The sequence below is a fragment of the Ornithorhynchus anatinus genome, chromosome 8 (genome assembly GCF_004115215.2).
Source record: "Ornithorhynchus anatinus isolate Pmale09 chromosome 8, mOrnAna1.pri.v4, whole genome shotgun sequence".
In the NCBI taxonomy this organism is placed as follows: Eukaryota; Metazoa; Chordata; class Mammalia; order Monotremata; family Ornithorhynchidae; genus Ornithorhynchus; species Ornithorhynchus anatinus.
Window position 1 is genome coordinate 68,790,500 of NC_041735.1, and position 27,839 is coordinate 68,818,338.

At 50.8% G+C, this 27,839-nt stretch overlaps 1 long non-coding RNA gene across 1 annotated transcript in view; it reads left to right on the top strand.

Annotated features, from left to right (window-relative positions):
* The window catches only part of LOC114813690, a 39,749-nt gene extending 12,779 nt beyond the window's left edge, over positions 1–26,970 (top strand). The window contains exons 2-3 of the long non-coding RNA XR_003761414.1: positions 8,402–8,498; positions 26,500–26,970. This is a non-coding gene — a long non-coding RNA (uncharacterized LOC114813690). The remainder of the gene's footprint in view (positions 1–8,401; positions 8,499–26,499) is intronic.
* The last annotated feature ends 869 nt before the right edge of the window (positions 26,971–27,839 follow it).

Genomic DNA, 27,839 nt, shown 5'->3' on the forward strand with positions numbered 1-27,839 from the left:
TTGACGGGCTTACGGTCTACTATTCATTCATTCAGTCGTATTTATTAAGCGCTTACCGTGTGCAGATCACTGTACTAGGCGCTTGGGAAAGTACAAGGCAACAATAAAGAGTGACAACGAGGCCTCACCCACTCACTAATCACCCCACAAACTCCTCATCCACTCCACCCCTCCAAATAACCCTCCTGTCCACCCAATAACTAACTCAGCGACTAACCCCACCCCTTCCAGCTAACCCCCCAACTAACAAACCCCATGTCAACTAGCCCCTCAACCCTCACTAACCCCCCACCTAATTCCACCCTATGAAGTAACCTCTCACCCGCCAACTCACCCATCAACGAACCCACCCCCCCCCCCACCCACGAAGCAGCGTGGCTCAGTGGAAAGAGCCCGGGCTTGGGAGCCAGAGGTCATGGGTTCGAATCCCTGCTCTGCCACTCATCAGCTGTGTGAGCGGGGGCAAGTCACTTCACTTCTCTGGGCCTCAGTGACCTCATCTGGAAAATGGGGATTAACTGTGAGCCTCAAGGGGGACGACCTGATTACCCTGTATCTACCCCAGCGCTTAGAACAGTGCTCTGCACATAGTAAGCGCTTAACAGATACCAACATTATTATCAATCCATCCACGGTATATATTGAGTGCTTACTGCTGTGGAGCGCTGTAATAAATAATAAATAATTATGACATTTTTTAAGCTCTTCCTGTGTGCCAAGCACGCTGGGGGAGATACAGGTTGTTCCACATGGGGCTCACGGTCTTAATCCCCATTTTACAGATGGGGCAACTGAGGCATAGGGAAGTTAAGTGACTTGCCCGAGGTCACACAGCAGACGAGTGGCAGGGCTGAGATTAGAACCCACGACCTACTGAGTCCCAGGCCTGGGCTCTGCATGGCTCAGTGGAAAGAGCACGAGCTTGGGAGTCAGAGGTCGTGGGTTCTAGCCCCAGCTCTGCCACTTGTCACCTGTATGACTTTAGGCAAGTCACTTAACTTCTCTGCCTCAGCTCCCCCATCTGTAAAATGTAGATTACGACTGTGAGCCCCATGTGGGACAACCTGATTACCTTGTTTCTCCCCTAGTGCTTAGAACAGTGCTTGGCACGAAGGAAGAGCTTAACGGAGACCATTATCGTTATCATTACAACATGGTGCTTCCCTGTACTGTGCTAAGCGTTTGACTCTCCCACCTTCCATCCGTTCACCATTAACTCATCCCAACATACTAGCCTAGTAGGGCCTTGGGCCCCTGCAGGGATAACCGGCTTGTCCTGAGTCTCGGATCAATTGGCCTAACTAATTGTAATAACAATAATAATATAAGAATAATGTTGGTATTTGTTAAGCGCCTACTATGTGCCCAGCACTGTTCTAAGCGTTTGGGTAGATGCGAGGTCATCAGGTTGTCCCACGTGGGGCTCACAGTCTTAATCCCCATTTTACAGACGAGGTCACTGAGGCACAGAGAAGTTAAGCGGCTTGCCCGAGGTCACACAGCAGACAAGCGGCGGAGCCGGAATTAGAACCCACGTCCTCTGACTCCCAAGGCCGGGCTCTTTCCACTGGGCCACGCTGAGTAAAGTGGGGGTGGGTGGGGGTCGGAGCAGGTGACCGGCCGGGCGTTTCCTCCCCCTTTCCAGCCTCCACTTGGATGCCCAGTATTGGGAGCATGGAAAATTGGGGGAGTGGGGATTTCGGGGTTTGGGGGATTTTGAGCCTATATGTTCCTGCTTTGGAAAAAAACAGCAGCTTCTTTCCAGCCCCTTTCCTTCCCGCCAAGACCAGGCAGCTACCTCTGGTTTAAAGGCACTTTTAATAATAATTAAAATAGCTTAACAAATACCATAATTGTGCCAGGCAATGTACTAAACGCCAGGGTAGATACCAGGTTGGACACAATCCCTGTCCCACGTGGGACTCACAGTCTTAATCCCCATTTTACAGTTGAGGGAACTGAGGCCCGGAGAAGTGAAATGACTTCCCTAAGGGCACGCTGCAGACAGATGGCGGAGTTGGGATTAGAACCTAGGTCCTTCTGAATGGAATGGGGTTCTAATCCAGATCCTTTTGACTCCCAGGCCTGGGCTCTACCCACTAGGCAACACTGCTTCTCTAACCATTCCCCTTCCCATTCCTCCTCCCCTTCCCCTATCTCGGTCCTCGACTCTTGTCGACGTCCTTCTTCTCCTTCTATTCTTCCTCCCCCTCCTCCCCCTCTTCTTTCTCTTCCTTTTCCTCCTTCTCCTCCAGTTCCTCCTCCTCTTCTTCCTCCTCCTCTTCTTCCTCCTCCTCTTCTCCTTCCTCTTTTTCCTCCTCCTTCCGCTCCACTTCTTCCTCCACTTATCCCCCTCTTCTTCCTTTCCCTCCTTCTCTTCTTTCTCCTCTTCCTCTTCTTTCATTCATTTAATCGTATTTATTGAGCGTTTACTGTGTGCAGAGCATTGTACTAAGCGCTTCTCCTCCTCGTCCACCTCCTCCTATCCTCTTTTCCTTTTCTTCCACCTCCTCTTCTTCCTCCTCCTATCCCTTTCTTCCTCTTCTTTTTCCTCCTCTTCTTCCACCTCCTCCTCTTCCTATCCACCTCCCCCTCTTCCTTCTCTTCCTCCTGCTTCTCCTCCTTCCTCTTCTCTTCTCTTCCCTTCCCATCCCTTCTTTTTCATCCCCTTTCTCCCCACGACCCCCTTCCCCATCCCCCTCCTCACCCCCCGCCCACACACCCAACTTTTTCCTCCCACTTCTGGAGGGAGATCCAACCCCAGCCAGGAAAGGCTCCTTCTTTCCACCTCTTTATTGCACCAACCCTCGCGGCCTCTTTGAATCTATAGCGAGGCGCTTTAAACTGAAATAGTGGAGGGGGCGTTGGGAAGGGGGCGTTGGGGGAGGGGGAGGAGGATGCCACTCTGGGCATGCGTCCTACATCACTATCACGTTTGGGGTTTTTTCCGGACAAAGATCGAGGGTCCTTGGGGAATATGGAGTCGGATTTCCCAAGGGACCCTCCTCACTTTCTCCCATCCCACTCTTCACCTTTCCCTTTCCTCCTCTCCCTCTTCTTCACCTTTCCCCCTCCTTACATTTCCCTTTCCTCCTTTCCCTCTTCTTCCCCCACCCACTCACCTTTCCCTTTCCTCCTTTCCCTCTTTTTCCCCCTTCCCACTCCTTACATTCCCTTTTCCTCCTCCTCTCCCTCTTCTTCCCCCCTCCCACTCCTCACCTTCCCCTTTGCTCCTCCTTTCCTTCTTTTTCCCCCTTCCCACTCCTCACCTTCCCCTCTCCTCCTCCGCTCCCTCTTCTTCCCCTCTCCCCTTTCTCCCCCTCCCCTTTCCCTCCTCCTATAATAATAATAATAATGGCACTTGTTAAGCCCTTACTAGGCACCAAGCCCTGTTCTAGGCTCTGGGATAGATACAAGTTCATCAGGTTAGACACCGTTCCTGTCCCACATTGGTCTCACACCCTTATCCCCATTTTTTACAGATGAGGTACCTGAGGCCCAGAGAATAATAATGATGGTATTTGTTAAGTACATACTATGTGCGAAGCACTGTTCTAAATGCTGGAGGGATACAACGTGATCAGGTTGTCCCCGTTGGGGCTCACAGTCTTCATCCCCATTTGACAGATGAGGTAACTGAGACCCAGAGAAGTCAAGTGACTTGCCCAAAGTCACAGAGCCGACAAGTGGCGGAGTCGGGATTAGAACCCATGATCTCTGACTCCCAACCCCCTGCTCTTTCCACTGAGCCACGCTGCTTTTGAACCCTATAATTCTACTTATTTATATTGATGTCTGTTTACTTGTTTTGGTGTCTGTCTCCACCCCCCGCGCCCAGACTGCAAGCCCACTGTGGGCAGGGATTGTCTCTATTGCTGTATTGTACTTTCCAAGTGCTTAGTACAGTGCTCTGCACACAGTAAGCGCTCAATAAATACGATGGAATGAATGAATGTGGGACAGGAACTGTGTCCAACCCGATTACTTTGTATCTACTCCAGCCCCTAGAACAGTGCTTAGAACAGAGTAAGCACTTAACAAATCCCATCATTATTATTACCCTCTCCTCTCCCTTCCCCTTTTTCTCCCCTTTCTACTCCAGTCTCTATCCCTCCTCCTTCATCTAGGAGGGGCCGGGGAATCAGAAGGTCATGGGTTCTAATCCCGGCTCCGCCACTTGTCTGCTGTGTGACTTGGGCAAGTCGCTTCACTTCTCTGGGGCTCAGTTCCCTCCTCTGTAAATCGGGACTGTGAGCCCGTCGTTGGGTAGGGATTGTCTCTATCTGTTGCCCGAAATGTACTTTCCAAGCGCTTAGTATAGTGCTCTGCACACAGTAAGTGCTCAATAAATATGATTGAATGAATGAATGAAGACTGTTAACCCCTAGTGGAACAGCGACTGTGTCCAACCCAATTATCTTGTACCTACCCCAGCGTTTAGAACATTGTCTGGTAAATAATAAGCATTTTACAAATACCATCATAATAGTCATTATTATTATTCCCCTCCCCCCCTCCCTCCCTCCCCTCTCCTCCCTCCCTCCTTCCTTCCTTCCTTCCTTCCTTCCTTCCTTCCTTCCTTCCTTCCTTCCTTCCTTCCTTGCTTCCTCTCTCCACTCTCCACTCTCCCTCAGGCTTTTCCTTCGGGCCTATAAATTCTTTCTTCTATAAGGTCAGATAAACTCTGGGCAGAGGCCCTTTTCCTCCCCACTGACCGCAGGCTCACTGCCTGATTTCTAGACTTCCTCCTCCTTCCATCCATCCATCCTTCTACCACCAAAGGCCGGGCTGGGACAAGGCTTTAGGATCCCTTGACAAATTACAAGCCCCCCCCACCCGCTGCTTCCTTCGAGCCCCTTCCCCAATTCCGGCGCTGGATAAATAATAATAATAATGATAATGGTATTTGTTAAGCGCTTACTATGTGCCAAGCCGTTCTAAGCGCTGGGGTAGAGACAAGGTAATCAGGTTGTCCCATGTGGGGCTCACAGTCTTCACCCCCATTTTCCAGATGAGGTCGGTGAGACACAGAGAAGTTAAGCGGCCGGCCCAAGGTCACACAGCAGATAAGTGGCGGAGTCGGGATTAGAACCCACGTCCTCTGACTCCCAAATCCTCGACTCTTGCCATTAAGCCACCCTGCTTCGTGGATTGAGGGAGGGGGTTCGGTGGAGAAGGGGTAGGGGGCCCGGGAGCAGGAGGAGGGGTTACACTCCAGCTCAGAGGAACCTCCCCCTCCATCCCCCTTGACAGTCACCCCTTCCCCACCGCGTTACAGCGATCCCAGCAACATCCCAGGACCAAACAATAGCCCCCCCAACATCCACTGGGGGTCCTAACCGCCCCAAGTCCCGGCTCGGGGGTCGCCCTTCCCAGCCAGGCCCTCTGCCCCTCCCCTCTCCTCCTACCCCCTCCTACCTTTCCCCGCGAACAGCACGGCCTAGTTTATCGACCCCGGGCCAGGGCGTCATAAGGTCACGGGTTCTACTCCCGATTCCACCACTTGTCTGCCGTGCGGCCTTGGGCAACTCACTTCACTCCTCTGGGCCTCAGTTACTTCGTCTAGAAAACGGGAATTAAGACTGTGAGCCCTGTGTGGGACAGGGACTATCCGACTATCCCGTCTCTACCCCAACGCTTAGTCCAGTGGCCGCCACACAGTAAGGGCCGAACAAATACCATTAATAGTATGATGATGATTACTGTTATCACCTCCGGGGAGCCTAGCTTTAATTCGCAGCGAAGCCAACGACGGTATTTACGATTTTTAAAAGAAGCCGTCGATGTTAAAACGGGAAAACTCTGCGGGGGCTCGCACCCCCTGCCCCCTCCCCTCCTTTTTCCAAGACATTATTAGCTCTGACAAGGCCGCGGTTCGGGTTTGGAAGAGAAGGGTTTGTAAAGGGTTGACAGGCAGGAAAAGGCGGCAATCATGGACTCTTTGGCTAAAGGGTTTTCCCCCCCCCCTCCTCCCCTTTCCCTCTCCCTCTCCCTCTCCCTCTCTCTTTCCTTTTTATCAGAATGTTCTGTTCGATGTCATTTATCCTTGATGATAGAAAATTGCGCTGTTGCTAGGGCACCGCTGCCGAAATAGAGGGCAGGAGAGAGGCACGTTCATTTTCCAGCTTGAAAGCTATTCAAATGAATCTGCCGGAGGGAGGGCGAGAAGGAGGGAGGGAGGGAGAGAGACAGAGAGACAGAGAGAGAGAATGAGAGAGAAAGAGAGACAGGGAGAGGGAGAAAGAGAGAGAAAAAGAGAGACACACAGAAAGAGAAAGAGAGACACAGAGAGAAAGAGACACAGAGAGAGAGAAAAAGAGAGACAGAGAGAATCCCAGAGATAAACAAATGAGCATAAATCGCATTCCTCTCTTTTCTTCATTTTCTTGTTTTCCTCCTCCTCACCCCCCTCCCGCCCCTCTCCCCCCACCCCGCGATTTCTGAATCTGAAAGCTGGCACCTCCGGCTATGCCCCCCCCCCATCCCCCCAAAAAAGATATTGGAAATTGAGGCCCAATTTATTTTAATGCGCGGGAAGCTGCAGAGCAGGTAAACCTGGGAAAGGAGCCTGGGGAGGGTGCCCCCTCCCTGCCCCCTCCCTGCCCTCCTCCTCCCCCCCCCCCCCCCCGTGCCCAGCCCTCCACTCTGTGCCCTGGAGGCATCGGGCACAAACGCGATCACAAGCGCCCTCGCGCGCACTTGCTGCTCGAAGGGAAGATAAAAATCTTTCAACACCTTCCTTCCCTATTGGGTGGAATTCCCGGCGATGCTTCGGGTGGACTGACAGCCGCCGACTTGCTCTTCTTCCTCCTCCTCTTCCCCTCTTTCTTCTTCTCCTCCTCCTCCTCTTCCCCTCTTCCTCCTCCTCCTCCTCTTCTTCTTCCTTCTCTTCCTCCTCCTCTTCCCTTCATTCTTCTCCTCCTCCTCTTCCTCCTCTTTCTTCTTCCTTTTATTAGTAATAATAACAATAATAATAATGTTGGTATTTGTTAAGCGCTCACTATGTGCCAAGCACTGTTCTAAGCGTTGGGGAGAGGTCTGAGGTAATCAGATTGTTCCACGTAGGGCTCGCAGTCTTCAGCCCCACTTTACAGATGAGGGAACTGAGTCACAGAGAAGTTAAATGACTTGCCCAAGGTCACGCAGCTGACAAGAAGAGGAGTCGGGATTAGAACCCATGACCCCTGACTCCCAAGCCCGTGCCCTTTCCACTGAGCCACGCTGCTTATTTCTTCCTCCTCTTTCCCCTCTTCCTTCTCCTCCTCTTCTTCATCTTCTTCCTCTTCCTCCTCTTTCCTCTGCCTTTTCTTCCTCCTCCTCTTCTCCCTTCCTTCTCCTCCTCTTTCCTTTTTTTCTTTCCTTTCTCTTCTTTCCTCTTCCTTTTCTTTCTCTTCTCTTCCTCCTCTTTCTCCTCCCCCTTCTCGCCCTTTCTTTCTCCTCCTCCTCCTCCTCTTTCCTCTTCCTTTTATTCCTCCTCCTCTCCCCTCTTCCTTATCCTCTTTCCTTTTCCTTTTACTTCTCCTCTTCTTCCTCCGCTTCCTCCTCCCCCTTCTCTCCCTTTTCTTCCTCTTTCTTTCCATTTTCTCTCTTTTCCTCCTCCCTTGGGTCCTCTCTTCCTCCTTCTCCTCCTCTTCCTTTTCCTTCTCTTCCCCTCTTCTTCCCTTCCTTTTCTTCCTCCTCTTCCTCTTTCTTTCCCTTTTCTCCCTTTTCTTCCTCCTTCGCTTCCCCTCATCCTTCTCCTCTTCTCTTCCTTTTCCTTCTCCTCCCCTCCTCCTTCTTTCCCCCTTCTTTCTTCCTCCTCTTCCTTTTTCTTTCCCTTTCCCTCTTCCTTCCTTGCCACCTCCTCTCCCCTTCTGCCTCCTCTTCTCCTTCCTCCTCTGCCTTCTCTTCCCCTTCCTCCTCCCCTCCTCCTCTTCCTCACCTTCTTCCTCCTCCTGCTCCCCATCACCTGCTACTGTCAGGTGTATTTTTGTGTCCACGTACTGAACGAAACTTACATGGAAGACTTTAGTCCTTTTGGGATAGACCCTCTAGCCCGTATGCTCGTTGTGGGCAAGGAACGTGTCTACCAACTCTGTTCTATTGTCCTCTCCCAAGCGCTCAGTATAGTGCTCCACACACAGTAAGGGCTCAATAAATACCATCGAATGACTGACTGATTTCTCTAGGCCGCTGGCCTTCTCTGATCGGAAATCATTCACAGTGGAATCGTCCGTGTCCTCTTCTGAAGTTTCATTTTCCAAGAACCCCTCCTCCCCCTTCCCCGGCACGGTCTCCCCAGAAGCGGGGGAGCCTCCCCCAGGCTCGATGCCAAAGTGGGGTTCAGAGGTATAGCAGTAAAGGGGGGGGGTCCCTGTTGGTGATCCCGAGACAGAATCCATTTTCTCTCTGAGCGGGACAGACTGGAGAAGTTTGCACCTGGGACCACGGGCGCTGTGGGGACTGCGAACACCGTGAGCACTGTGAGCACTGCAAGCACCATAAGCACTGTGAGCACCGTGAGTATCGTGAGCATCGTGAGCACCATGAGCCCTGCTGGGGGCCGACCCTCTCTCTGGGCAGGGAGGGAGGAAGGGAAGGACGGGGAGTCCAGGTGATTCATTTCCAGGAGTTGAATTCATTCTTTCAATCGAATTTATCGAGCGCTTACTATGTGCAAAGCACTGTACTAAGCGCTTGGTGAATCGGACCCCCCCCGTCTGAGAGACTGCCTGAGCACCGCTTTCTGAATGATTGTCTGAGCGCCTCTTTCTGAGCACCTCTTTCTCAGCGTTTCTGCCTGGCTCCTCGGAGTGCCTGTAAGTGTCTCTGACTGACCACTTCTGTCTGATATATATGTATATATATGCATATATATGTACATACATATGTAGTAATAATAACAATGGTATTTGTTAAGCACTTACTATGTGCCGAGCACTGTTCTAAGCGCTGGGGTAGATACAAGGTCCTTAGTTGGTCCCACGTGGGGCTCACCGTCTTCATCCCTATTTTACAGATGAGGTCACTGAGGCCCAGAGAAGTGAAGTGACTTGCCCAAGTTCACACAGCAGACAAGCGGCGGAGCCAGCATTAGAACCCACAACCTCTGACTCCTAAGCTCGTGCTCTTTCCACTAAGGCATGCTGCTTCTTGCTGCTACATATACAGATACATATGTATATGTACAAATAGGCTCCTTGAGAAGCAGTGTGGCTCTGTGGAAAGTCAGAGGTCGCGGGTTCTAATCCAGCGCTGCCACTTGTCAGCTGTGTGACTTTGGGCAAGGCATTTCACTTCTCTGTGCTCAGTTCCCTTATCTGGAAAATGGGGATGAAGACTATGAGCCCCACGTGGGACAGCCTGATTACTTTGTATCTACCCAGCGCTTAGAACAGTGTTTGGTACGTAGTAAGAGCTTAGCAAATACCATTATTATTAAATAGGTATACATGTACATACATACATATATAAACATATACGAATACCGATATGGACTATATATATCCCTCTGCTCCTCCCCCTCTCCCTTCCCCTCCCCTCAGCACTGTCCTCGTCCACTCAACTGTATATATCTTCATTACCCTATTTATTTTGTTAATGAGATGTACATCGCCTTGATTCTATTTATTTGCTGTTGTTTTAATGAGATGTTCTTCCCCTCGATTCTATTGTTGCTATTGTTCTCGTCTGTCCGTCTCCCCCGATTAGACCGTGAGCCAGTCAAAGGGCAGGGACTGCCTGTATCTGTTACCGATTTGTCCATTCCAAGCGCTTAGTAAAGTGTCCTGCACATAGTAAGCGCTCAATAAATACTATCGAATTGAGACCTTGAGCCGAATGTGGAAGAGAGACTGTGTCCAATATGATTAACCTGTGCTACCCCAGCACTTAGAACAGTGTTTGACACATAGTAAGCACTCAACAAGTAACATAATAATAATGATACTTATGTATAAATCTGTATATGTATATATCTATCTGTAAATATCTGTCATTTATTTATCTATTTATTAATTTCTATTAATGTCGGTCTCCCCCTCTAGACTGTGAGCTCGTTGTGGGCAAGGAATTTGTCTGATGTTCTTTTGTCCTCTCCCAAGCGCTTTGCACACAGTAAGTGCTCAATAAATGATTGATAATAATAATAATCTGTTTCAATGCCTCTGTCTGAATGCTTCTGTCTGAGTGCCTCTGTTTAAGCACCTGGGTGACTTTCTGAGCGCCTCTGTCTGAGAACTTCTGTAGGAAATCCTGGGTGACTGAGTGCCTGTCTGAGCATCTCCACCTGTCTGAGCGCTTTTGTCTGAATGACTGTTTGAGCTCCTCCAACTGCCTGAGCACCTGTCTGAGTGACTGTCTTAGTTCCTCTGTCTAAGCTCCTTTCTGAGTGATTGTCTGAGCGCCTCTAAATGTCTCTGCTGCAATATCTAATTGACGGTCTGAGTGCCTTTCATTCATTCATTCATTTAGTTGTATTCATTAAGCGCTTACTGTGTGCAGAGCACTGGACTAAGCATTTGGGAGAGTACAATACAATAGTAAACATACAAATTCCCTGTCCGAAATGAGCTTAAAGTCCAGAGGGGTTGGAGACAAACATCAATACAAATCAATCAGTGACAGATATGAATATAAGCGCTGTGGGACTGGGAGGGGGAAAGAGCAAAGGGAGCAAGTTTGACCCCCTCCACACCCTCAGAGTAATAATAATAATGATAATGTTGGTAGTCGTTAAGCAATTATTATGTGCAGAGCACTGTTCTAAGTGCTGGGGTAGATGCAGGGTAATCAGGTTGTCCCACGTGAGGCTCACAGTCTTAATCCCCATTTTACATATGAGGTAAATGAGGCCCAGAGAAGTGAAGTGACTCGTCCACAGTCACACAGCTGACAAGTGACAGAGCTGGGATTCGAACCCATGACCTCTGACTCTCCAGCCCGTGCTCTTTCCACGGAGCCACGCTGCTTCTCTAGCATGGCCTAGTGAAGATAACATGGGATTGGAAGTCAGAAAGACCAGGGTTCTAATTCCAGTTCCGCCACTTCCCTGCGGTGTGACCTTGGGCAAGTCGTTTTGCTTCTCTGGGCCTCAGTTGCCCCACTTGTTAAATGGGGATTAATGCTGTGAGCCCCATGTGGGAAGGGACCGTATCCAACCCAATTTACTTGTATCCTCCCCAGTGCTTAATACAGTGCCTGGCACACAGTAAACACTTAACAAGTGCCATAATAATAATTATTATTATTATCTGAGCACCTCTGTCTGAGTGACTCTGAGTGAGTCTCTGAGCGCCTCTGTGTAAGCCCCACTTTTGGAAACCCTGTCTGAGTCACTGCCTGAGCACCTTTCTGAGCACCTCCATCTGAACACCTCTGTCCAAGAGACTATCTGAGCAACTTTCTGCGCACCTCTACCTGAACACCTCTGAGTGACTGTCCAAACGTTTCTGTCCGAGTGACTGTCTGAACACCCGTCTGATTGACGGAGTGCTTCTTTCTGAGTGTCTGAACACCTCTGTCTGAGCGACTGTCTCAGTGCCTATGTCTAAGTGACTGAGTGAATATGTCTAAGCTGCTCTTTTGGAACACCTGGCTGAGTGAGTGTTCTGAGCGCCTATCTGAGCGCCTTCATCTATTTGAGCACCTCTGCTTGAGTGACTTTCTGAACGCCTTTGTCTGAGCACCTCTGAGGGCTTCTATTTATCTGAGCGCCTCTGCCTGAGCGCCTCTGAGTGACTATCTGAGCGCCTCTGTCCAACTTGAGTGCCTCTGTCTGAGTGACTATCAGCGCCTATTTTGGAACACAGGCCTGAGTGAACGAGCACCTCGACCTAAAGCCCGGGCCTGGGAGTCAGACGGTCACTGGTTCTAATCTTGCCTCCTCCACACATCTGCTGTTTGACCATGGGCGAGTCACTTCACTTCTCTGGGCCTCAGTTTCCTCATCTGGAAAACGGGGAGTGAGATCGGGAGCCCCATGAGGGACAGGGGACTGTGTCCAACCCGATTTGCTCGTATCCACCCCAGTGCTTAGGATAGTGCCTGGCACCTACTAAGTGCTTAACAAATACCACAGTTATTATTATTATTATCTGAGCGCCTGTCTGAGTGACTGTCCGAGTGCCTCGCCTCTGTGTGAGCACCCCTGTTGGAACTCTTGTCTGGCAGGTACCTGTCTGAGTGACTGTCTGAGCGCCTCCAGCTATCTGAGCACCTGTCCAAGCGCCTCTGAGTGCCTGTGTCTAAGCGCCTTTGTCGGGACTCCTGTCTGAGTGACTAACTGAACACGAGTATGAGCACCTCCTTCTATCTGAGAACCTCTGCCCGAGTGACTATTTGAGCGCCTCTGAGTGACTACCTGAGCACCCCGAGTGACTGTCTGAGTGCCTCTGAGTGACTACCTCAGTCCCTCTGAGTTACTGAGTGCCTCCGTCTGAACACCTCCATCTATTCATTCATTCAATCATATTTATTGAGTGCTTACAGTGTGCAGAGCACTGTACTAAGCGCTTGGGGAGCACAATTTGGCAACAGAGAGAGACCATCCCTACCCAACAATGGGCTCACAGTCTAGAAGGGGGGAGAGAGACAACCAAACAAAACAAGTAAACAGACATCACTACCATCAAAATAGATAACTAGAACCATAGATAAATGCGCATCGTTAATAAAATAAATAGAGCAATAAATATGTACAAATATATACGAGTGCCGTGGGGAGGGGAAGGGGGTGGAGTAGAGGGAGGGAGACGGGGCGACGGGGCGGCAGAGGGAAAGGGAGGGCTCAGTGTGGGAAGGCCTCCTGGAGGAGGTGAGCTCTCAGTAGGGCTTTGAAGAGGGGAAGAGAGTTAGTTTGGCAGATGTGAGGGGGGAGGGCATCTGAGCACCTCTCTCTGGGTGACCATCAGAGAGCCTCTGTGTGAGAAACTGTCTGAGCACTTCTAACCCCAAGTAGAGGAGAGAGGGTAGAAGGAATGGCTGCGGGAGTTAGGGTTAAGGTTGGCTGCCCTAGAGGATTTTCTGATGGCGCCCCCAAACTGCCCCTTTCCCTAGTTTCTTGCTCCCCGTAATTGGCGAGTACTGGGACTCCCAGGCCGGGAGACCTCCTGAAGGACTCGGTTTTCCAGGGTTCCTAAACAGTTGTGTGTGCATATGGGGGAACTCCCTCACTTTGTTACTGGGAATGGGGGGGGGAACTTGTTTCTGGGGAATCCCTGGAGCCGACCCTGCCATTGCTCTGTGCGTTTTCCACTCCCAGCATGGTCCGAGAGCAGGATTTGAACCCGCTCAAAATCTGAAGAGGGCAAGGCCACAGGCTTGTCCATAGGCAGGGGTGGTGAGGAAGCCGAGAATTCAAGTGGTCCTTGCTGCCACCTACTCCTCCTCCCTCTCTTCTCCTCCTCCCTCTCTTCTCCTCCCCCTCCTTCCTTCTCCTCCTCCCTTCCCTCAACCTCTTCTTCTTCCTCCTCTTCTTCCTTCTCTTCTTTTCCTCCTCCTCTTCCTTTTCTTTGTCCTCCTCCTCTCCCTCCTCCTCCTCTTCATCCACCTCCTCTTACTCTTCCTTCTCCTTGTTCTCCTCCTCCTCTTCTTCCTCCTCTTCCCCATCCTCCCCCCTTCACCCTCCTCCTCTTCTTCCTCCACTCTCTCTTCCTTCTCCTCTTCCTTTTCTTTGTCCTCCTCCTCTCCCTCCTCCTCCTCTTCTTTCGCCTAATCTTTCTCTTCCTTCTCCTTGTCCTCCTCCTCTTCTTCCTCCTCCTCCCCTCTTCATCCTCTTCTTCTTCCTCCTCCTCCTCCTCCTTTTCCTCTTCTTCCTCCTCTTCCTCCTCTTTTTCCTCTTCTTGTCCTGGTCCTCCTTCTCCTCTCCCTCCTCCTGGTGCTCCTGTTTTTCCTCCTCCTCCTCCTTCTCCTCCTCATCCTATTTTCTTTGTCATCGTTCTCCTCCTCCTCCTCCTCCTCCTTCTCTTCCTCCTCCTCTTTCTTCTCTTGGTCCTCCTCCTCCTCCTCCTCCAGCTTCTCTCTGCTGCCCAACCAGGCCGGCCCATGGGGTCGGGCCTGATGGGAGGGGGTTGGTGAGTTGGGGGGTGGGCACAGCTCCCAGCTGCCTCTCCGCCCCCCACGGGGTGGGATTCTCCCCCTGCTGCAGTGCAGGTAGGGACCCCAGGGCAGGACAGGCCTTGCTGAAGCGTGCGGGTGACCAGGTCCAGTGGGGCCGGGGATGGAGACGCCAGGGAGGCTGGGGACAGAGGTAACTCCCAGGTAAGGCCAGCCTCCCTCCAGCCCCCAACCTCCTCCATCCCCCAACCTCCTTCACCCCTCCAGCTTCCTCCCCACGAGCTCCTCCTCCTCCCCAGCCTCTGCCTCCCCAGCCTCCACCCGCTTACCTCTTTTCTGCTAACCTCCTCCCTTCTCTTCCTCCTCCTCCTCCCCCCCAGCCCTCCCTCACTGAGCCCCCTCCCCTGGAGCTTTCCCCAAGCCCCGCCAGAGGGTAACGTTGGTCCGGGGCCGCTGCACCCCACTGACCTGCCCTTAGACCCCCTGAACTCTGGGGGTCACAGAAACGAGGATGGAGAATCCTGACCTTTATCCTGGATTCCAGCCCCCAAACCTCGTTGGTGGCAATGGCTGGCAGTCCCCGGAGTGGCCTGACCATGAGCCTGGGTTTGGGGAGGGGACTGCCCCGGCCCTCAGATCTGGAATCCCATGCTGGGATTTCCCTCTCCCAGACTTCTCGCTGAGGGAGAGGGGAACCAGCCCAGGGAGGGGGGAATTGGTTCTGTACAGGTTTTGATTAAAGTGGGATCTCTTAGGCTTGCCTTCCTCCCCTCCCTTCTTCCCTCCTTCCCTCCCTTCCTTCTCCCTTCCTCCCTCCTTTCCTGCCTTCTTCTTTTCCTCCTTTCCTGCCTCCTTCTTTTCCTCCTTTCCTTGCTTCCTCTCTCATCCTTCCTCTTTTTCTCCTTCTTCCCTCTCTCCTTTCTTCCCTCCTCCTTCCTTCCTTCCTCCTTCCCTCCCTCCTTTCTTCTCTTCTTCCCTTCCTTCCTCCTTCTTTCCCTCCCTTCCTCTTTTTTCCTCCCTCCCTTCCTCCCTCCTTTCTTCCTTTTCTTCCCTCCCTCCCTTCCTCTTTTTCTCTTCCTCCCCTCTCTCCTTTCCTCCTTTCCTGCCTCACCCTCCCACCCTGGACTCCCAGGAGCTCGAGGCCCTGGGCAGGAGAGGAGAATAGAGTCCCCCTTGTCTCCTAGAAAATGTATTTAATTAAAGTTTACACAGCTCGGAGAGAGTAGTAATTTTCTAGAAAATGAGATCGTTTCAGACCCATTGAAGCTTCCCACAGTCCCACAGATCAGGGCGACCCGGCAGGGTGGTTGGCCTGGGGCCTACCCCTGGGTTGGAAACTCCAGAGCCATGTCCCAGAAGCCTCCGTCCTGAGCAGCGCTGCTTTGCGGATGCTCTTATTGGCGGTGGTTGACGGGGGAGATCCCCATCCCTGGTGGTTATTGATGAGAGACCTTCACCTCAGGGGGTGATTGACAGTAGAAACCCTTGTCCCTGGTGGCGACTGACAGTAGAGACCTGTGTCTCTGGTAGTGATCGATGAGAGACTTCCAGCCCCGATGGCCATCGACAGGGAGACTCCCTTCCCTGACGGTGATTGATGGGACGCTCCTGTCCCTGGTGGTGATGGACAGGGAAGACCTGTGTCCTTGATGACGACTGACAGTTGGGGACCCATGTCCTTGGTGACGACTGACGGGGAGAAACCCTGGCGGTGAGTCACAGGAGAGATCCATATCTCCGGTGAGGATCGACAGGAGAGGCCTGTGTCCCAGGCAGTGATTGATATGGGAGGGTCCCATCGCCAGTGGTGATTGACAGGAGAGACTCATGTCCCAGAGGATGGTTGATGGGATAGAACCTCACTCCAGCGGTGATTGACAGGGGAGACCCCTGGTGTCCAGGGTGAAAGATACTTTTACAGATTACTGTGTGCAGGGTGTGTTACTTTGTATTTCTTCAAAAGGCCCAAAATGTTGGTATCTGTTAAGCACTTACTATGTGCGGAGCACTGTTCTAAGCGCTGGGGTAGACACAGGGGAATCAGGTTGTCCCACGTGGGGCTCACAGTCTTCATCCCCATTTTCCAGATGAGGGAACTGAGGCACGGAGAAGTTAAGTGACTTGCCCACAGTTACACAGCTGACAAGTGGCAGATCGGGAATTAGAACCCAAGACCTCTGACTCCAAAGCCCATGCTCTTTCCACTGAGCCACGCTGCTTGCCCCATTTCTATCTTCCAGAGCTGCCCGTGAAAGCAACTGCAACTATTCAAACACACACACATACACAAACACACTTCCCCCACACAAACACATTCAGATATACTCACACAGGTACCCACATCTGCTCACACACTCAGTCGCATGCTCACTTGTGCGCATTCACATACACACCCAGCCCCCGTGTCCCTGTTCACATATACTCACACTCACACACCCCATCACATGCTCACTCATGTGCACACTCACCCCCCTGCCTATTTGCCTATACCCACACAAGCATCCTCATCCACTCATCACATACGCACTTGTGCTCACACATGCCGAGAGGTCCCCCCCGACACGTTCACGTATACTCACATAGATACCCACATTGACTTGCACGCTCAGTCACCCGTTCACTCGCGCACACACACACACACGCACACAGACACCAGATCCCTCTAGCCCGGGAGCTCTCGTGGCAGGGAATATCACTGTTTATAATCGTACTTTCCCAAGTGCTTAGTACAGTGCTCTGCACACAGTAAGCGCTCAGTAAAGACGATTGAATGAAATGAATAATCCTGCTGCTGGCAGAGCCCCCCTTCTCTACCCCCCCACCCTGTGCTCCACCTCCTGCTTCCACCCCCTGCTGCCATTCTCTGTTCTGGGCTTCCACCCCCTGCTTCCCGTTCGCACACTCTGCTCCGCTTCCGCTCCCTGCTCCTACCTCATGTTCTATGCTCCCACTCAGTGCTCCCGCCTGAGTTCCCTCCCGGGGGTCCTGCTCATCCGTGCCTCCTCTTCCTCCCCGTCTCCGGCTTTACCTCTCTGAGGCGGCCCCTCGCCGCCCCCCGCCCCAGGCCCGGCTCCAGGCTGACCCACTGCAGACCAGGGCAGGCTGACCCAGACATTCCAGCTAATGGGCCAGCCCGGATCTGGTTTGGCTATTAACTTGGCGGTGACCACAGAAATCCCCTCTCATTTCTCCTGGGGGTTGGGGGGTTGGTCCCGTGGGGCAAGGCCCGGGCGAGAGCGCCGGGGCCCGTGGGGCGAGGCCTTGGAGAACGGGCCGGGGGGAGAAGGGGACAGGGCCCACCAGCTGTTTTGAGGCCTCTCTTTCGGCAAGTTTGGGGTTCTCTGGGTTCTCGAGCAAGGTCTCTGCCACCCCGACATCCCCTGAGCTGTCCGGCGGGGGACAGGGTTCTCTGGGCTTGGCCACAGGGGAAAATCAGGGGTGGACAGGGGAGGAGAATCTGGGGCACTGAATGGTCCGTGCTGGGTCACTGGGGGAGATTAAGGATGGAGAAGGGAGAGTCAGGGGTGCCGGGTGGTCCATGCCGGGTCACTGGGGAGAGTCAGGGAGAACGTGAGCCCGTCAATGGGCAGGGACCGTCTCTATCTGTTGCCGATTTGTCCATTCCAAGCGCTTAGTACAGTGCTCTGCACATAGTAAGCGCCCAATAAATACTATTGAATGAATGAATGAACACAGGGCGGGGTTCTGGACTACAGGGTCTGCTGGAAAAAGCTGCCTCGCTCCTCCGTGACTCCTGGATAGGGCTCATTCCCCTCGGCTGCGGAATGATAATAATAATTATGGAATTTGTTAAGCGCTTACTACGTGCCAAGCACTGTTCTAAGCGCTGGGGTAGATACAGGGTAATCAGGTTGTCCCACGTGGGGCTGACACTTTTAATCCCCATTTTCCAGATGAGGTAAGAGAGGCCCAGAAAATGAAGTGACTTGACCAAGGACACACAACAGACAAGTGGCGGAGCTAGGATTAGAACCCACGTCTTCTGACTCCCAAGCCCGGCTCTTTCCACTATGCCACACTGCTTATAATAGTAATAATAAATAATAATAATGATAATAGTAATAAATGTGGTATTTGTCTGTTATACTGTTATATCGTACTTTCCCAAGAGCTTAGTAAAGTGCTCTGCACACAGTAAGCACTCAATAAATATGATTGACCGATGATTGACTGTTAAGCGCTTACTATGTCCAAAGCACTGTTCTAAGCACTGGGGTAGATACAATTTAATCAGGTTGGACAGAGTCCCTGTCCCACCTGGGGCTCACAATCTTAATCCCCATTTTATAGATGAGGGAAATGAGGCCCAGAGAAGTGAAGTGACTTCCCCAAGGTCACACAGACAAGCGGCAGAGCTGGGATTAGAACCCAGGTCTTTCTGACTCCCGGGCCCACGCTTTAGCTACTAGGCCACGCTGCTTCTCCGTCCCGCTGCTCGCTCCCCACCCCAGTTGCTGGACAATTCTCACTGCCCTGGGTTCTGGGGAGGACCTCTTTGTCAGAGTTGCATAATACAGATTGCGGGGGTGTCCGCACTGGCCAAAAAAATGACCTGTTCATAGCGTGGGAAGTTCATTCATTCATTCGATAGTATTTATTGAGCGCTTACTATGTGCAGAACACTGTACTAAGCGCTTGGAATGGGCAATTCGGCAACAGTTAGAGACCATCCCTGCCCAATGACGGGCTCACGGTCTAGGAAGCAGCGTGGCTCAGTGGAAAGAGTCCGGGCTTGGGAGTCAGAGGTCATGGGTTTGAATCCCGGCTCCGCCACTTGGCAGCTGGGTGACTGTGGGCGAGTCACTTCACTTCTCTGGGCCTAAGTTCCTTCATCTGGAAAATGGGGATTAAGACTGTGAGCCTCACGGGAGACAACCTGATTACTCTGTATCTACTCCAGCCCTTAGAACAGTGCTCTGCACATAGTAAGTGCTTAACAAATACCACATTATTATTAAATGGGAGAGACAGACAGCAAAGCAAAACGGAACAAGACAAAAAGAAGACAACATCATCAAGATAAATAGAATCAAGAGGATGGACACCTCATTAACAAAATAAATAGGGTAATAAATAATATATACAAATGAGCACAGTGCTGAGGGGAGGAGAAGGAAACGAGCCAAGGGGGAAGTGTCTACACTGGCCAAAGAAATGCCCCGGATGTGGGTTTGCACGGGACAGAAGGATCAACCGTCTAAATTAGCCTAAGAAGGGACCTGTATGTGAGTTAGTCATACAAGGAGGGTGGGAAGAGTGTCTACACTCATTGATTCAATCGTATTTATTAAGCGCTTACCGTGTGCAGAACACTGTACGGAGCACTTGGGAAAGTACAATATAACAATGAGTGACAATTCATGCCCAGAAGGAGCTCAGAGTCTAGAGGGGGGCAGGCTCCCCAAAGAAGTGACCCGTTGGTGAGTCTCGCCCACTTTAGAGCCGGTTGTTGGCAGGGATTTGTCTTTATCTGATGGTGAATTGTCCATTCCAAGCGCTTAGTACAGTGCTCTGCACACAGTAAGCGCTCAATAAATATGATTGAATGACTAAGTGGTATTAACTGAGCGATTATAGTGTGCAGAGCACTGTACTGCACACTTGGGAAATTAAAATAAGCAGTAAAATGAAAGATAAATGAAAGTAAAATGAGAAGCAGCGTGGCGTAGTGGATAGAGCTTGGGCTTGGGAGTCAGGAGGTCATGGGTTTAAATCCCGGCTCCGCCATTTGTCAACGGTGTGACTTTGGGCAAGTCACTTCACTTCTCTGGGCCTCAGTGACCTCATCTGTAAAATGGGATTTAAGACTGTGAGCCCCACGTGGGACAATCTTAATGCCTTGTATCTCCCCCAGCGCTAAGAACAGTGCTTGGCACATAGTGCTTAACAAAATGCCATCGTTATTATTGTTATTTGCTTGCATCCACCCCAGTATTTAGTACACAGCCTGGCACATAGTAAGTGCTTAACAAATACATTTATCATTATTAATAACAATAATAATAATTTTAAAAAACCAACAGAGCTGGTAGACTTGATCCCTGCATGGAAGGAGCTTACAGTCCTCAGGGGGAGGCAGGTATTAAAATAAATTTTAAACACCTTCAGTCTTGATTTGGGAGAGCTGGGGGGCTGGGGGAGGGAACCGAATCAGGGGAGTCTACCATTCATTCAGTGGCATTTATTGAGTGCTTACTATGTGCAGAGCACTGTACTAACCGCTCAGAATGTACAATTCGACAACAGAGACAATCCCTGCCCATCGATGGGCTTACAGTCTACCATGTGACCATCAATCCAAATCTCTTAGTATTATTATTACGATGATAAATTAAGTGCTTTGTATGTGTCAAGCACTGTTCTAATCTCTGGGGTGGATACAAGGTAATCTTTTTTTTTCCTAATAATATTTAAGTGCTTGCTAAGTGACAGATACTGTACTAAGCGTTGGGATGGATAATGGGGCAAGTTACTTAACCTCCTGGGGTCCGTTTCCTCACCTGTATAGTGGGGATTCGCTAACTGTTGTCCTTTTCTACCCGACTTAGACTGTGCGCCCCGTGAGGTTCTTGAGGAGGGGAGAGACGTGACTGAACTTTTTTTTCTTTTTTTAGGAAAATAATCCGGGCAGCAGAGTGAAGTGTGGACTGGAGTCGGGAGAGACAGGAGGCCGGGAGGTCAGAGAGGAGGGCGATGCAGTGGTTAGTCAAGGATCACGACAAATACTTGGATCAGGGTAGTAACGGTTTAGATGGAGAAGAAAGGGTGGAGTCCAGCGACGGTGTGACGGTGGAAAAGACGGGATTTGGGGACAGACAATACGTGGGTTGACTGAGAGAGATAAGTCTTGGATAATGCTGAGATTCTGGGCTTGTAAGACAGGGAGGAGGGCAGTGTTGTCTACAGTGATGGGGAAGTCAGAGGGAGGGAGGATTTGGATGGAAAGATGAGGCATTCGGTTCTGGATGTGCGCTAAACATTTATCAAACATCATCCTAAGTGCTGGGGTAGATACAATACAATCAGATCACACATGGGTTTTTGGAGGGTTTTTTTTCTGCTCTCATACTTGTTAAGCGCTCACCACGTGCCAGGCACTGTACTGAACTCTGGGATAGATGTAAGCTGATCAGGTTGGACGCTTCCCTATCCCACATGGGGATCACAGTCTTAATCATCATTTTTACGGATGAGGTAACTGAGACCCAGAAAAGTTAAATGGTTTGCCCAAGGTTACACAGCAGACAAGCGGCAGAGCCGAGATTAGCAGAGTTCACAGTCTAATTCATTCACTCATTCAATCGACCATATTTATTGAGTGCTTATTGGGTGCAGAGCACTGTACTAAGCGCTTGGGGAGTGCAAAAAAACATTAAACAGACACATTCCCTGACCATACTGAGCTCACAGTCTAGAGGGTAAGACAGACGTGAGTATGAATATAAGTAGATTGCAGATATGAACATAAGTGCTGTGGAGCTGTGCGGGGAGGAGATGAAGGGAGCGAGACAGGGTGACGGCGGAGGGAGCGGGAGAAGAGGAAAGGAGGGCGCAGGCAAGGAAGGCCTCAGGGAGGAGGTGGGCCTGCAATTAGCTTTTGAAGGGGAAGAGATTAATCATCCGTCGGAAACGAGGAGGGAGGGCTTTCCAGCCCAGAGGTAGGATGCGGGAGAGAGGTCAGTGAGAGTCTAAGGGGGAATGAGAACAGGTATTTCATCTCTCTTTTACAGATGAGGAAACTGAGGCCCAGAGATATTAAGTGAATTTCCCAAATGAACTTCACTCATCACCAATTCCCCTACATTATGGCCAGCAGCACAGCCTACTGCCATCCTCCCCACCTGCATCACCAAAAACTGGCATTCATTCAATTCGTTCAATCGAATTTATTGAGTGCTCACTGTGCGCAGAACACTCTACTAAGCGCTTGGGAAGTACAATTTGGCCACAAATAGAGATAATTCCTACCCAACAATGGGCTCACAGTCTAGAAGGGGGAAGATAGAAAACAAAACAAGTAGACAGGCATCAGTAGCAACAATAATAGAATTGTGGATATATACACATCATTAATAAACTATATAGAATAATAAATATGTGTATATATACACAAGTGCTCTGGAGTGATATAGGGGATGAGCTGAGGGAGGGAGTCGGGGCGATGGGGAGGGGAGGAGGAGCAGAGGAAAAGGGGGGCTCAGTGTGGGAAGGCCTCCTGGAGGAGGTGAGCTCTCAGTAGGGCTTTGAAGAGGGGAAAAGAGTTAGTTTGGCAGAGGTGAGGAGGGAGGGCATTCCGGGACAGCGGGAGGACGGGGGCCGGGGGTCGACGGCGGGACAGGAGAGAACGGGGGACGGTGAGGAGGTGAGCGGCGGCAGAGGAGCGGAGCGTGCGGGGTGGGATGGAGGAGGAGACAAGGCAGATGAGGTAGGAGGGGGCCGGGGATGGACAACTTTGAAGCCAAGAGGGAGGAGTTTTTGCTTGATAAATCATCTTCATCTCCGTTAACATCGCCAATGACATTCATTCATTCATTCAATAGCATTTATTGAGCGCTTACTAGGTGCAGAGCACTGTAGTAAGCGCTTGGAATGGACAGATCCGTAACAGATGGAGACAGTCCCTGCCCTTTGACGGGCTCACAGTCGACAGAACCACCACCAGTCCCATCGGCACCGCGGACAACGTGGCATCTTTATCCCCATCAGCCCCGCCAATGACAGGACCACAGCGTCCGCGCCAGCACCGCCAACAACATAATAATAATAATAATAATGTTGGTATTTGTTAAGCGCTTACTATGTGCCGAGCACTGTTCTAAGCGCTGGGGTAGACATAGGGGAATCAGGTTGTCCCACGTGGGGCTCACAGTTTTCATCCCCATTTTACAGATGAGGGAACTGAGGCACAGAGAAGTTAAGTGACTCGCCCACAGTCACACAGCCGACAAGTGGCAGAGCTGGGATTCGAACTCATGAGCCCTGACTCCAAAGCCCGTGCTCTTTCCACTGAGCCACGCTGCTTCTCCATGAAGACATGGTGTCTTCATCCTGCTCCTCTACCGTCTATCACTGGGGCGGCTAGGCCTTCCCTCCTCTTAGCCCCAGCCCTCCCTGCTTGTTCACGGCTCAAGGCCCCCCACGCCGACCTTAATCGGTTTTCCCGAAGTGGAAGCCGGAGAAAGAAGGGGAGAGTTTTCTCTTTTGCTGCTCCTTCTTTTTCCTCCACCCCCTTTCTCCTCAGCTCCTCTCGGCCTCCAGGCCGTCAGTCCTGCTTCCACCTTCCCTCTCCTCTGGGGCTTTGAGGGTTATTTCGTGCCCCACTAAACTATGAAAAAACATAATTCCGTACTCTCCCAAGCACTTAGTTGCTTCGCCCGCAGCAAGCGCTCAATAAATACGATCGAATGAACGAATTGAATGAATTCTGGGTTTTTATGAAGTGCGCCGGAGACAAGATAATCAGATCAGTCCCTGTCTCACACAGGGCTTATGCTCTTCAAAGCCTTAGTGAAGGTCCATCTCCTCCTAGAGGCCTTCCCTGACTGCACCCTCCTTTCCTCTCCCCCCCATCCCTTTATCATCGCCCTGCCTCGCTCCCTTTATTCATCCCCTCCTCCCAGCCCCACACCACTTACGTCCAGATCTCTCATTTATTTATCTCTATTAATGTCTGTCGCTCCTCTAGACTGTAAGCTCACTGAGGGTAGGGAATGTGTCGGTTTATTTTTATTTTGTACCCTCCCAAGTGCTTAGTTCAGTGCTCTGCACACAGTAAGCACTCAGTAAAGACGACTGATTGGTAGAATGAATAAATGAATGAAAGAATGAACAACCTAAGAGGCAGGGAGAACGGGGAACTTATCCCCTGTGTAGAGAGGAGGTGACGGAGGCCCAGAGAGGTCAAGCGACTTGTCCCAGGTCACCCAGCAGGCCGGGGGGCAGAGATAGAACCGGAACCCGGGTCTCCTCCCTATCCCAACAGCTTCCCGCTAGGTTCCGTTGCCTCCCTCTCGACTGAAAGCTTGTCGTGGGCAGGGAACGTGTCCAACACGGCTTTACTGTACTCTCCCAAGGCTTAGTGCGGTGTTCTGCACAGAGGAAGCGCTCGATAAATACAACCGATTGAGCGATACTTGCTGCCTAGCTTCCCGATGTCTTCACCTCGCCCTTGTCTCTCTGGCGTTCCTGGTTATTCCATTACCCTCCTCATCTCCCAGGAATGCGATTTTGGGGTTTCTTTTGGCTCTCCTCGCTGGTGATCCCGAGGACGTATATAGCACTTTGTATTTTTTCCAAAATCCGCCAAGAACCCGTCATATTTTCCTATCTGTCATCTCGAAAACTCACACTCCCTGGGTGCCACTTCCCTTGAAAAGAGGATGGAGCCTCCTCCTCTTGGCTCTCTCACTTTCTCTCTCCCCTCCCCGCCTTGCCGACACCCCATGTCCGTGAGACCACTGGTCTCTCTCCGCTTGGTGAAGCGGTGTAGTCCTAGTGGATAGAACCCGGGCCTGGAGGTCATAAGGACCTGGGTTCTGATCTCGGCTCCACCACCTATCTGGTGGGTGACCTGGGGAAAGTCCTTTACTTCTCTGGGCCTCAGTTACCTCACCTTTACAATGGGGATGAAGACTGTGAGCCCCATGTGGGACAGCAAATCCAATCCGATTTGCCTGTGTCCTCCCCAGAGTTTAGTACAGTGGCTGGCACATAGTAAGCGCTTATCAAATACTACAATTATTAAGCAGCGTGACGCAGTGGAAAGATCCCGGGCTTGGGAGTCAGAGGTCATGGGTTCGAATCCCAATCTGCCACTTAGCTGTGTGATTGCGGGCAAGTCACTTCACTTCTCGGTGCCTCAGTTACCTCATCTGTAAAAGGGGGATTAACTGTGAGCCTCACGTGGGACAAAGTGATTACCCCAGCGCTTAGAACAGTGCTCTGCACATAGTAAGTGCTTAACGAATACCAACATTATTATTATTATTGTTATTAGCCCCAACTTCCTCCACAGTGGGGTCCGCCACAGGACTCCCCTGGCCCAAAGACCTTCCCTTCTTCTCCCCCAGTCAATATTCTTGTTAACGTCTTCGGGCAGGGTGTCATAATAATAATAACATTTGTTAAAGGCTTACTATGTGTCAAGAACTGTTTTAAGCACTTCTTTGAACAGGGTGTCATAATAAATATTTGTTAAATGCTTACTATGTGTCAAGCATTCATTCATTCATTCAATAGTATTTATTGAGCGCTTACTATGTGCAGAGCACTGGACTAAGCGCTTGGAATGGACAAATCGGTAACAGATAGGGACAGTCCCTGCCGTTTGACGGGCTTACGGTCTAATCGGGGGAGACGGACGGACAAGAACAATGGCAATAAATAGAATCGAGGGGAAGAACATCTCATTAAAACAATAGCAATTAAATAGAATCAAGGTGATGTACATCTCATTAACAAAATAAATAGGGTAATGAAGATATATACAGTACATATACAGATGTATAAAGCGCTGCTTTAAGCGCTGGGGTAGATACAGAGAAGCAGCTTGGCATAGTGGATAGAGCACAGACCTGGGAGTCAGAAGGTCAAGGGTTCTAATTCCGGCTCCGCCACTCATCTGCCTTCCCTTCACTTCTCCGTGCCTCGGTTCCCTCATCTGTAAAAAGAGGATTGAGACTGGGAGCCCCAAGTGGGACAGGGACTGTGTCCAGTCCGATTTCCCTGTATGTACCCCAGTGCCCAGCACAGTACTTATCACTTAAATGCCATAATTATTATTGTGATATGCATTCTATCCTCCTCCCGTAATTAAGTTTATAGACATGTATAATCAACCGTTCTGTCAATTTAATTATTCTGATTACTCTCTAAGTCTGTCTCTCCACATTAGAAGGGAAGCTCCCCTTGGAGGGGAGATGTCTCGGTGGGTCTCCCGTGAACTGTGAAGAAGCAGCCCGGCCTAGTGGATAGAGCACAGGCCCAGGAGTCAAAAGGATCTGGGTTCAAATCCCCGTGAATGTTTTCCCTTACCTGAAAAGTCCATCAACCATGGTGCTTTCTTACATTCAGTCATATTTATGGAGTGCTTACTGTGTGCAGAGCACTGTACCCCCAATTCTCAGGGGAGCCCCAGCGTGGCCTAGTGGATAGAGCCCGGGCCTGGAGGGAGAAGGACCTGGGTTCTAATGTCGGCTCGACCGCTTGTCTGTTGGGTGACCTCGGGCAAGTCACTTCACTCCTCTGGGCCTCAATTCCCTCATCTGGAAAATGGGGATTAAGACTGTGAGCCCTATGTAGGACAGGGACGGCGTCCAACCTCATTAGCTTGTATCTACTCCAGCGCTTAGTACAGTTCCTGGCACATAGTAAGCACTTAACAAATACCATTAAAAAGAATTCTCCAATGGCTCATTTAACCTCTCACTCTATTCAATTTTACAGCTTCCTTGAGCGCTGAAAGGGCGAGCACCATCTGGGGGAAGCCTGTCTCCGTCCTCTGGAATGAACTCCTCTTCGGGATATCCTCGCTGCCTCGGAACTCCTGGGAGAGGGAGAGATCGAGGCGGGACTAGCCGACGCTGTCGAAGGGAAGGAAGAAGGCGTGGTGTTGTGAGGTTATTGTTTCAAGATTGGGAGCCCCTGGTGGGACAGGGATTTGGGGCAACTTCGTTAGCTTAGATCTACCCCAGCGCTTAGTACAGTGCCTGACACACAGTAAGGGCTTAACAAATACTATAAAAAACAGAAAATACACAGCCGAATGCTTTAAGAATACCATAAAACAAAAAAAAAATTCACAGCCGAATGCACCGACTTTCAAAATGAAGGCACGGATGGGCCGTCTTCATTCATTCATTCGATAGTATTTATTGAGCGCTAACTATGTGCAGAGCACTGTACTAAACGCTTGGAATGGACAAATCGGCAACAGATAGAGACAGTCCCTGCCCTTTGACGGGCTTACGGTCTAATCGGGGGAGACGGGCAGACAAGAACGATGGCAATAAACAGAGTCGAGGGGAAGAACATCTCATAAAAACAATGGCAACTAAATAGAATCAGGGTGATGTACGTCTCATTAAACAAAATAAATAGGGTGATGAAGATATATACAGTTGAGCCGACGCGTACGGTGCTGAGGAGTCTGAAAGACTCCTGATCTTTTGGGGGTTTTGGGGGTTCCTTTTTCGAAATGATCTCTGGGGAAGTGGATTGCTGGGAGGATTGCAGAGGTCGGAGGAGGTGGAAGACAAAGCTGAGGCCTTCAGATGGGTCGAGGGGCTTTCTGTGGGGCAAGGAAGAAGAACCAGCTGTCCAGGCTCTCCCGGGGTTTGGGTACAGCATGTCATGACATGCAGAGAAGCTACACGGCTAGATCACGGGCCTGGGAGTCAGAAGGTCATGGGTTTTAATCCTGACTTGGCCAGTCGTCTGCTGTGTGACCTTGATCAAGTCGCTTCAGTTCTCTGGGCCTCAGTTACTTCATCTGTGAAATGGGGATTGAGACTGTGAGCCCCACATGGGACGGGGACCGTATCCAACCTGATTTGCTTGTCGCCACCCCAGCCCTTAGTACAGTGCCTGGCACAGAGTAAGATTTTAACAAATACCACAGTCATTTTTAAAAGGTAGGGCCTGGTGGAAAGAGCACAGGTCTGGGAGTCAGGAGACGGCGTTCTAATCCCGACTCCATCACTGATCTGCTGTGTGATCTCGGTCAGGTCACTTCACCACTCCGGGCCTCAGTTTCCTCCTTCGTAAAATGAGGACGACGATCCCGG